Below are 12,870 nucleotides of genomic sequence, written 5' to 3' on the forward strand. Positions count from 1 at the left end.
GATATAAATATGAATCAAATATTGTCCGACTTCCGGTGGGGCGCCAATGGCGACAGGCAGGACTGGCTGAGAGCTCTCAGCTAGCCAACCGTAAGGATTGTCCTGGTAGAGCGATAGCTCCCTCTCACCCCCACGGATTGAGTCTGGGGGGAGACGCCACAACCGCAAGGATCTTTCGACGGCCCCAAGTGTTCCTCGCCCCTCAAGGACGAGGATCCAGTGGGTCCGAAGGACTGCGGCTGGCGGGACGTCCAACGGGAAGCAAGCCACAGCTCGCACTTGCTGTCAGCCTCACTCGCTCCAAAGATATGAAGGCTAAAGAAAAGAGGTAAGCAGACTGCCGATCCTCAAGTACAGAAGATGTGCAAATACTTTTAAGAGACTCTATCCGCTAAAAACTTTAAGACTCGCTGAAGACTAATTAATTGCCAGGCTCAGCGAGTGGTTGGAAGGAAGATAACATTGCTGGCGTGGGTCCAGACCACAAGAGACCAGAAGTCTGGCACTTCTAAAGGGAATAAGGGAAAGGGAAAGGAAACGGTGCGGAGCAGTTTAAAAAATAAAATAATACTGTTTAATTAAGTGGCTGTAAAACCAGGAGCTGTGGAATTTAGAATCAACTTTTACTGACCTTGAACGCCATATTGTTATGTCTAGGGCTCCCTTCTCTCAAAACAAAAGATAAGGTGGTGAGTGTGACGAAGCGGAAGAGGAAAACGATTAGCAGTTCTGACCACTCCCTTCAGGGGAGTTAGAAACAAGTTGCACCAACCATAGAGCAGCCCACCGGACCGGAAAAGGGAGCCACGGAGCTACTAAAGTGCGGACTGGGAGGACTGGGAGGTCCAGAAGAGCAATAAAATAAGGACTTTGGAAGGAGTGCTGTGTGGAGAAAGTGGCAAGGGCCAAAGAGGAAGAGACAAACTGGATGGAAAATAGGAACAAGGTGGCAAGAAAGCCTATAATAAGAAACCTTAGCTAGTCAAGCGGGGGGAATAGAGATTTTTATTATATATATATATATATAGACCCTAGCACTCAAGTGGAGGAGGTCTGTCCCTGTGCCCAGATAGTCAGGAAAGAAGGTCAGGGCAGAGTAAATCTACCACGTAGGTGATCAAGGATCAGTGCAAGCAACAGGGAATAGAGTATTCTGCTGTCAGGGATCTTGCTCCAAGAAAGGGAAGTAAAAAAAAAATACAACAGATTGAGGGTATAGCCGACCCCCTCTCGCGGAGACAAAGTTAACTGCTCTATAACTCTTGGAAAAAAATGGCCTTTTCCAAATGGAAGCCTGACAAAGATCTCAAGGATCAAAAAATAGACATTTTTTGATAGATCCTCCCACATAGATCCTCCCTACCAGAGGAGGGGAGCGTAATGGACATTCTTCGGGAAATTAAGAAAATTTCGGAAAAACAGGATTTGTTACAAGAAGAGGTACAAACAATAGCGAGAAAACAAGATCTACAACAAAAGACCTTAAAAGAAGAGATGTCCGAGTTAAAGAAAGAAATTAGAGAAGAATTAGGTGAGATTAAAAAGGAAATTGGGAAAAATACAAATGATATTAATGATCTCAGAGTAGAAAATAGAAAGATCGATATAGAGCAAACCAAAATACAGAAAAAACTGGATCAGCTAGAGGAAAAAGAGAGAAGACTTGGGAAAATTCAAGAAAAAATGGACTATCAAATGCTAGAATCCCAGTTAACATTTAGGAATGTGCAAGAGGAGAAGGAGGAAAATATCGGATGGGTGATCACTCAATTGACAGCTAGAATACTGCAATGCACAGAGCAGGAAGCGTGTGGGCAAATAGATAGAGAAGAAATGCTGCCAAACCAATCTGTTACAAGGAGAGGAAAGTAGCGATCCTAAAAGAATTACCACAGACGATATTAAACAGAAGAAGGAAATACTTTTTCCTAACAGATACACTTAAAAAACTTCAAATTAAATATAGATGGGAAAAGTATGAAGGTCTTATGGCGCCTTATAAAGGAGAACAAAAGTGGATAACAACTGAGGAAGAAGCAAAATCTTTTTATAAAAATTTAAAAAGAGAAATTAATTTAGAAGAGAAATCACCCACAACAGGACCTGACATAAATCCAAAAAATAAGAAAAAAAGAAGATTCCTCTCACCCAAAGAAGGAGAATTAATAAGGGCTCAACGAAATATGACTTCGGATCAAGCTGACGGAGAGGAAGAGGAGGAAGAAGGACCCATAGAGGACGACTGTGACAAACTTAAAGATGAGTAAAGTCAGTTTTTCTTTGAAATGTTTCTCCAATAATGTTAACAGGCTGAACTCACCCAGGAAACGTAAAATATTATTCAACTCACTAAGGAAAGGAAGGTACAACATCATAGCTCTGCAGGAGACCCATATAGATGTAAATCACATAGATTATCTAAGAAATAGCCATCTCGGCAATGAATTTATCGCGGCAGACACGGTCAAAAAAAGAGGGGTGGTCCTGTATATAGACCAATCGATACCCGCAGAAGAACAATTTAAAGATAAAGAAGGTAGGGTGATAGCAATTAGGATAGAAGTCGAGGGAGAAATGTTTTTAATATGCAACATTTACGCGCCCAATGGACCTAAAACAAAATTTATTAAATTTATGCGGGACAACATTAGTAAAATAGATTTCGACCATATGATAATACTAGGAGACTTCAATGGGGTTCTAGACAAAGAAAGGGATAAAACTAAAACCTTTTCCAAAAAAGAGAAAAGCACTAGCTCCTTACCAAAAATATTTATCGCCTTAAAAATAGAATATGACTTAATCGATGCCTGGAGAGAGCTTAATCCCGGGGGAAAAGACTACACATACTTTTCAGGTAGACACCAGACATGGTCGAGAATCAACATGGTATGGATGTCGAAAACTTTGGTGACAAAAATAGAAAATATAAAAATTTTAAGTAGGGACATATCCGACCATTGCCCAATGCTGTTAGAAATTAATAAAAAGACCACTCCCAAAAAATGGAGGCTTAATGAAAACTTAATTAAACAAGAGAAAGATCTAGTGAAGATCAAAGCCATGATAAAGGACTATTTCTGCCTCAATGACACTAAAGAAGTGAAACCACAAATTATATGGGATGCCTTTAAGGCAGTATTAAGAGGTTTTTTGATACAGTTAAACGCTATTAAAAGAAAGCAAAATGAACTAGAATTGTTAAATTTAAAAAGAGAAATAGAGGTGAAGGAAAAAGAGCTAAAGGCTAATCCGAGAAACCAAACTACAAAGAGAACACTAGATATATTATTGAATCAGAAGGCAAACCTGAATCTGGAAAAAATAGCCAACCAACTAAAGTGGGCCAAACAAAATGCTTTTGAAAACGCAAATGTATTTTACAATAAGACAATAAGAATAAAAAACAAAAACCTCTTCATCCTTCTGCCCACTACAAGGTACTACATATCCTCCATTTCAATGTCTAACATTTTAAAGGCTTTTTCCGAAGAACAATCTCACTCATGATTTTAATCTATAATATAGCTAGAGAACCAGCTACATTGATACAAATAGTATTTTGTTGGTGAATATATAAAATACAGTAGAGTCTCACTTATCCAACATAAATGGGCCGGCAGAACGTTGGATAAGTGAAAATATGGGATAATGCGGGATTAAGGAAAAGCCTGTTAAACATCAAATTACATTATGATTCTACAAATTAAGCACCAAAACATAATGTTTTACAACAAATCGACAGAAAAAGCAGTTCAATACATGGTAACGTAATGTAGTAATTACTGTATTTACGAATTTAGCACCAAAATATCGCAATGTATTGAAAACATTGACTACAAAAACATTGACTACAAAAACGCCAACTGCATTGGATAATACAGAACGCTGGAAAAGTGGAAGTTGGATAAGTGAGACTCTACTGTAATGTGTTTTCTGTATCAGGTTATTAATGGCAATCACCATTAAATTAAGTCAGGGAACTGTAAACCAAACAAAATGTAGAGCAGGCTGCCTCTGAAGCGATGTACATCTTCAGTAATAAAACATGTGTCATTTTTGTTCTTGAGTTTGCAGTCAGAAATAATATTAGCAAAGATTTGCCTCTCTGTATAGGCAGTTTGCTTTGAATTATTTAAAGTAACACCAAATAAGTAAAAAAGAGATGGTATTATTTCTACATGGACATAATAATTAAAGATTTCCTTTCCTATATTTTGATACATAATCATGGTAATTAATGAATTCTGCAAGGGCAAAATAATGTATCAGGAAGGAATAAGAGTTTTTCCACATATAGTAGCAATCTCGTGAAAAAAAGAGCAGACCACTATGAAATGTTTAGCATTTCATGTTTTGAGGCAGGGTTTTAATTTGGATTAAATTAAGCTTCTGTTAGAATCAAAGAATCATACAAACATAAGAACTGGAACAGACCACAAGCACCATCTATCCAACCCCCATGTAAGTTTAAATTTAGAAATTAAAATTCACTGTGTAGGTCAACCAGAATAGATAGGTCTTTAATTGTGTTTTAAATTCTGACAGTTTGTTTAGTACCATTACTAATTCATATATCTATCTATATACAGTAGAGTCTCACTTATCCAACATAAACGGGCCGGCAGAATGTTGGATAAGTGAATATGTTGGATAATAAGGAGAGATTAAGGAGAAGCCTATTAAACATCAAATTAGGTTATGATTTTACAAACTAAGCACCAAAACATCATGTTATACAACAAATTTGACAGAAAAAGTAGTTCAATAAGCAGTAATGCTATGTAGTAATTATTGTATTTATGAATTTAGCACCAAAATATCATGATGTATTGAAAACATTGACTACAAAAATGCGTTGGATAATCCAGAACGTTGGATAAGCGAGTGTTGGATAAGTGAGACTATACTGTATATAAAAGGATAAAAAAAATTCAGCCTAGGACAAAACAACAAAACTACACATCCCAGAAACACTAAACTTGGCAGCACAACCCCTCATCCATGCCTCTATGTTCATACAGCAAAAAGAAAAGAAAAATAAAGTCCTAATTAGAGGGAGATGAATAATTGTTTTTATCCAATTGCTGCCAGTTAGAAGCCTAAACTCTGCCAACTTGGTCTCCTAGCAACCTACTCAGCCCAGGGGACAGGCACAGTTAGGCCTCAGGCCTCTTCCACACTGTCTATAAGATACAGATTATCTGATTTTAACTGGATTATATGGCAGTGTAGACTCAAGGCCCTTCCACACAGCTATATTACCCATTTATAACCTTATATTATCTGCTTTGAACTGGATTATCTTGAGTCCACACTGCCAGATAATTCACTTCAGTGTGCATTTTATACAGCTGTGTAGAAGGGGCCTCATATAATCCAGTTCTAAGCAGATAATATAAGATTATAAATATACAATAGAGTCTCACTTATCCAACATAAACAGGCCGGCAGAACATTGGTTAAGTGAATATATTGGATAATAAGAAGGGATTCAGAAAAAGCCTATTAAACATCAAAATAGGTAATGATTATACAAATTAAGCAACAAACATATTATACAACAAATTTGACAGAAAAAGCAGTTCAATGCTCAGTAATGCTATGTTGTAATTACTGTATTTACAAATTTAGCACCAAAATATCACAATGAATTTAAACATTGACTACAAAAACATGGACTACTAAAAGGCAGACTGCGTTGGATAATCCAGAACACTGAATAAGCGAATGTTGGATAAGTGAGATTCTACTGTAATATGAAATAATTACTGTGGTAATCCAATCCAACCCAATTCTGCCATGGAGGACACAATCCAAACACACCCAACAGATGGCAACCCAGCCTCTCAATAATAATAATAAGAAGAATAATAATAAGAAGAATATCATACAATCATAAGGTTGGGAGACACCCCTAAGGATCATCCAGTTTAACTTCCTTCTACCATGTAGGACAACACAAACCAAGCACTCCTCACAGATGGCCATCCAAGATCTGCACAGTAATAATACAAATCGAATCATAGAATCAGACAGTAAGGAGAGACCCCTAAAGGCCATCCAGTCCAACCCAACTCTGCCATTGGACAATATAATCCAAGCACTCCCAACAGATGGCCAGCCAGCCTCTCAATAATAATAATAATAATAATAATAATAATAATAATAATAATAATAATAATAATAATGATATCATACAATCCTAAGGTTAGCAGATACCCCTAAGGATCATCCAGTTCAACTTCCTTATATCATGCAGGAGGACACAATCCAACCACTCCTGAGAGATGGCCATCCAATATCTGCACAATAATAATACACATCGAATCATAGCATCAGACAGTTAGGAGACACCCCTAAAGGCCATAAAGTCCAACCCAATTCTGCCATGCAGGACACAATCCAAGCACTCTGCTCTGCATCTCAATCAAGAGAAAAATGCAAGATATACATTAATATTATATATCTCTGTCTATCTATATACATACACATACACCCACGGCAGCCTACTAGGAACCAAAACAAACACTGGGGAAATGAACAGTAAAGGAAATAACGAAGGAGTGCAGAAAGGTGGCCTTCTTCCAAGAAGTCCATCAACTTGTACTTCCTGTGGGTATAACTATTCACATCATCCAGCAAGAACACAAACATACCACAGCAGTTGCAGGTGAGGACATGCGCTCACTCCAGTTCCTCCTCAAACTCCCATATTAAATCAATAATCCCGATAAATACTGAAACAGTTGAAGGTAAATTTTGAAGGGCCTCTTGCACATACAATATTCAGTGAACAGAATTTATTTATTTATTTATTTATTTATTTACAGCATTTATATTCCGCCCTTCTCACCCCGAAGGGGACTCAGGGCGGATCACATTACACATATAGGCAAACATTCAATGCCTTTTAACATAGAACAAAGACAAACAAACATAGGCTCCGAGCGGGCCTCGAACTCATGACCTCCTGGTCAGAGTGATTCATTGCAGTTAATTGCAGCTGGCTTGCTCTCCCGCCTGCGCCACAGCCCGGGCCTATTCATTTCATTTCATTTCATTTCATTTCAGAAGTCAATGAAAGCAACAAGATTACAATCTGCCTAGCTTTCCTTGCCTGAACTACTTTTTAAAATCCACCAAGTTTCACACTATGGTGCAACAACTATCAACCATCTTAGTTGGACTACTATTTTGACTTTTATTTTAAAAAAAATTCAGAATTGAATTCCAAGTAAGGGATATTTAACATGCACAAGAAAACAATTCTGGTCCCAAATCTTCCACCAAGATACAGTTTGCCCCTAATATTAGAGCATTTTGCACAACCATGAGATTGGCATGGCAAAAGTGGCTTTAAACCAATCTCCATGGTAGTTCTCGCCATGTGGCATGAAGACCTTTGTGTCCACTGGCTTACCAAACACTTTATCTATTTCTGCCTTTTATTCTGAAGGCCAAGGGGAAAAGGGCCCAATGCGAACAAGAAATACACGAGCAGCTCTTGTATGAGGCAGAAAACGCGAGGAACAACTTAATGCAGTTGCCAAGCAGTAGCTTATTGTATGTGACGCCCCTTCGTTTTTCTATTCTGTGTTACATCCTGTATTAAATTGATATGAAATTTAAACTTGGGCAAAAGCCCAAGCAGGAAAATACTTTGCAAGTTCAGAAGTTTATATATTCTTTTAAAATAATTTATATCCCATAGCATCAGGTTATTCCCACCAGAGAATGCCAACTTATTTTTCATTTAGACAATTATTTTTCATTTAGTGAGAGACACTTTTGGGCTTACTGCCAGAACAACTTCACCCGAGGTGCTCAATAATCTCTTGGAAACTCACAGCCTGTCATATTTTTATGCTCCAGCATAAAACACTATTTTTGAATGACTATATTGTCAGCACACATGAATTAATTTGAAGCCAGCAACAAATATGAGAGGGAACCTAACAAAAATACTAGGACTGCAAATCATGCAATTAAAAGAATGCCAGCAATGAAGTGGCTGCAAGCTAATTACGGATTTATTCAGCCATCATTTTCCTCTTAAATGACTGAAGACACAAAAAAGAAATTAATTCATTTCATTATCAATAAAGTTGATATTCTTTACTGGAGGAAACAATGCAACACTTGTTACACATTATATGTTACTCAATGCACAGTGTGTGATCCATTACTTTGCCAACTACAGACTTTTACATTATTATTTAATTGCAATTTTTTAAATCTTAAAAAAGGAGACATGTCCAAACAATTAAAATGACCCCTTTTCAACCATTAGTAGTATGTCACTTTGGATAGCCAAAAGAATAATGATGCTTGTAATGATTACATTATTTCACAAAAGTAAACTAATCACGAGTAATTCTGTCATCATTATTACTAACCCTCCTTTAATTTACAGGTAATAAACTTCATTGAAAACTGGGTAAAATGCTCTGGGTAAAAAGCAGATATGTTATGTAACAATGGGTTGTGCAAGTTCATAAAACGTTGTAGCTGTTGTCTTGGTCATAAAAAAAGAAAAATCCCAGATAAAGCAATGTGACTTAGTTTCCAACATTTAAAACTATCTACAGCACCTGAGAATAGACATTTTCCTGATACTAGCCTTGATGCTAATTAATAGGGAGGAATTGGTCCCTGGAATCAAAGTAATTGGGACTATAGAGGAACTGATTGTAATGCTAGAACTCATGATTGTGGGACAGGGCAAAGAAAGTTATAGTCCAACAAAACCTTTGGATTTTTGGAAAGCTGATTTTAGCAAGCACAGGGAAATATTCAGTGGAATATCATTACTAGAAACGCTAAAGGAAAAAGAAACCCATCCTGAAATATGAACAGCTTAAAGTACAATAACAAACCATTCAGACCATGCCCCCATTTTGGTGCAACTAAAACGACAAGTCAGACAATGGACATGGAGGCTCAACGATAATTTACTCAAGAAGGAAGAAATCCTAAAGAAATGTAAAAAAGACCTTCTAGAATTTTTACAGTTGAATACAACACCAGGTATGTCACTATATACAATTTGGGATACGGCAAAAGCCTATATGAGGGGTAAATTAATACAACTCAACATAATAGAAAAGAAAAAGAAACAAACCAAATTGCACAAGATTCAACTGGAAATTAAAGAAAAGGAACTTGAATATAATAAACAACCAAAAGATAAAAAACTAGCTGAAGAACTAAAACTATTAAGAATCCAAGCATCGATGATTTTGGTGGAACAAATGGACAAAATATTGAAATTTAGTAAACAGAAATTTTTTCAATATGCAAATAAACCAGGCAGATGGTTATCAAATAAATTAAAAACGCAACATCAAAATAAATACATAATCTCATTGAAACATAAAGATAAAGAAATTAAAGAAGAACAAAAGATAAAACAACATCTAAAAGACTTTTATGAAGATCTATATAAAAATGAAGAAGGCTCAACAGAAACAGTAATAGAATACATAAAATCTCAAAAGCTCCCAACCCTTCCTGAAGAAGAGCAGGAACGTCTGAATGCATCAATAACAGTACAGGAAATCGATGAAGCAATTCAGAATTTAAAGACAGATAAATCCCCAGGCCCAGATGGCTATACAGCAACATACTACAAGATGATGAAAGATGAAATAACACCGATACTACAAAAAATAATGAACTCAGTACTGGAAACAAATCAAATACCAGAGACATGGAAGGAAGCCAGCATTATTCTAATCCCCAAAGAAAATCAAGATGAAAAACAGATTCAAAATTACAGACCAATTCCTTTGCTAAACATAGACTATAAAATATTTTCATCAATATTGGCAAACAGATTAAAATCAACACTGAGTAATTGGATCAAAGCTGACCAAGCAGGCTTTCTACCTGGAAGGCAAATTAAAGATAACACAAGAATAATCTTGAATATAATTGAACATATTCAAAACGCAAAACTCAAAAAGGGGGCACTTTTATTATTGGATGCTGAAAAGGCCTTTGACCGACTAAACTGGAATTTCATCATTGAACTATTAAAGAACCTAAGATATGGGGGCAAATTCATATACAAAGCCATATACACAGAACAAAGAGCCAAAATTAAAATTAATGGAGATATGACTGAAATGTTTGCAATACAGAGAGGTGTGAGACAGGGATGCCCCCTCTCACCCTTACTATTCATACTCGCAATAGAAATCCTAGCAAGAAAACTACGTCAAGATGATGACCTGATTGGTATAAAAGTGAAAAACCAAAAATATAAAATAAAGTTATTTGCAGATGACATTATTTTAATGTCAGAAGATCCGCGGAAAGAATTTCCCAAAATGATATGACTGGTCAATCAATTTGGATCAGTTGCGGGTCTTTCAATCAATCTACGCAAAACAAAAATATTAGCGACAAAGTTAAGCAATAAAGAAAAAGAAGAATTAAGTCAAGAAACATGAATTGAAATAGCTCTCCACGCAAAATATTTAGGAATAAACATAACAATGAATAACAAAGATCTGTATAAAAATAATTATGAAAAAACCTGGAATAAAATAAAAAATGATCTGAAAAAATGGATGAATCTGGATATCTCTCTCCTAGGACGGATAGCTACAATAAAAATGAATATCTTACCTAGACTATGCTTCTTGTTCCAGAACATTCCAATTGACATCAAGGAAAAAGAATTTACGAATTGGAATGCTGAACTTACGAAATTTATTTGGAGAGGGAAGAAACCGAGAATAAAGATGAAAAATTTACAAAACACTAAACAAAGAGGAGGACTGGCTCTCCCAAATCTAAAATTATACAGGGAAGCAGCTATATTGATTTGGTTAAGAGAATGGATCCATCTTGACAATCAAAGTCTCATAACTCTGGAAGGAGATAGCTTAAAATTTGGCTTACATGCATACTTAATTTATGGGAAAGTGCCAGAAGACTCAAACTTTAATAAACACCCAATTAGGAAAACTCTGATGAATACTTGGAACAAATATAAAAAATTCTTTTACAGAAAATTACCACAATGGACCTCGATCCAAGAAACTTTCAAACAAAGTGGAAATTCAAAGGGCAGTAAAAGATGGCTAACATATGCGGAAATACTCAAGAAAACACAAGATAACCTCCAACTGAAATCAATGATAGAAATAAACCAGCAGGGCTACAACATGAACTGGTTTGAATATGCACAAATACACCAACAATATCAAAAAGATGTGCATACAGGATTTGAAGAAGAAAAGACAGACCTCGATAAGATACTTCAATCAAATAAACAACTATCTAAGCTTTACAGTCTCCTGTTAAAATTACACACAGAAGATGAATATATCCAGGAGTATATGGTAAAATGGGCTAAAAACATTGGTCGCTCGATTAGCATAGATGAATGGGAATACCTCTGGAAAGTAAAAATAAAAATTTTCAGAAGCTATTCCCTTCTAGAAAATTTCTACAAAATGTTTTATCAAGCTTATATGACACCTGTTAAATTAGCCAAAATACAGCCACAATTAAAAAACACTTGCTGGAAATGTAAACAAGCAACAGGATCATTTTTCCACATGTGGTGGACTTGTAAGAAGGCAAAAAACTTTTGGATTAAGATTCATAAAACCACTGAAAAAATACTAAAGCTAAAAATATCCATGCACCCAGAAATATTCCTACTAGGAATAACAGACACATCACTGCTGAAGCCACATGATAAACTCTTCACTTTGATGACAACGGCTGCGAGAATAGTCTATGCACGAGCCTGGAAATTGGAGGAAACACCAGAAATGGAGGAATGGATCGTGAAAGTGACAGAGGTGGCTGAGATGGACATTCTGACAGGGTATCTCCAGTCAAAAGACCCTTCCGAGTTTAGGAAAGTCTGGGAGGCCTTCAAAAGGTTTTTAGAAGGAAAGACCATTTCAACGTGGGGGTTTCAAATTTGACTATTATAAATTTTAATTTTCACCACTCGTTTAACTTCCTTCTGTTAAAAAAAAAAAAGAGGTCATGATGAAGAAAAAAAAAGAACTACAGTTCACAATTGCTGGTGGCTTGTGAACAGGTTGTGAAACAGTGAGCTTTTTGCTTTTGCTTTTTGGTGTATTTCTTTGCCAAGTACTTTGCATTTTTATATCGCCATTTGTTCAGATTTTTTCTTTTTTATATAAATATGGACATTTTAGCTCTGTTTTTGGTTTTTGGTTTTTTCTCTCTCCCTTTTTGATCCTTTTTAAATCTCAGTTTTCCCACTTTCTATACAATCAAATGTTCTCACTCTTTCAATGTTAATTTACTTTATCTTATAAGGTAAAACTTCAATAAAAATATATATATTAAAAAAAATAACAAACCATTCTATGGAAGACATAAAGTGGGAAATATCTGAAAAAGCCAATGTGTCTGCACAGGAAATCCAAGGAGGAAGTGAAAAGGGGGAAAAAAACATATGCAAAGAACAGAAGGAAGAATGAATCATCCAGCAAAGGGAAAGATACATTGTCATATCTTGCAAGAATAATGCAAGGAAAACTAAAACTGAGATTTTACAGAGACTGGTTAGGGTAGCAAGGAGTAACAAAAAGAGGTTTTTCATATATATTTGAAGCAAGAGAATGATGAAGGAAATGGTGGATGTCAGTCAGGATACTATGAGATAGTAAGAGGGATGCTGCAGCTGGCACAAGGAGGGTACTTTTAATAATATTGCTATATCTATAATTTAAAATAATTACCCACTTACATTTTTAGAAGCTACAAGTCTTTAAAAAGCAAACAAAATATTTTATAATTAAAAGGAAATAACACTTAAAAGAAAAGGATGTCTTTCGAAAAAAGAAAGGAAATGCCATTTTATTTCACAAA

At 35.8% G+C, this 12,870-nt stretch overlaps 1 protein-coding gene across 8 annotated transcripts in view; it reads right to left on the reverse strand.

Annotated features, from left to right (window-relative positions):
• The window catches only part of supt3h (SPT3 homolog, SAGA and STAGA complex component), a 293,254-nt gene that overhangs the window by 40,216 nt on the left and 240,168 nt on the right, over positions 1–12,870 (reverse strand). The window lies entirely within an intron of this gene.

The sequence above is a fragment of the Anolis carolinensis genome, chromosome 1, assembly GCF_035594765.1.
Source record: "Anolis carolinensis isolate JA03-04 chromosome 1, rAnoCar3.1.pri, whole genome shotgun sequence".
Classification (NCBI taxonomy): domain Eukaryota; kingdom Metazoa; phylum Chordata; class Lepidosauria; order Squamata; family Dactyloidae; genus Anolis; species Anolis carolinensis.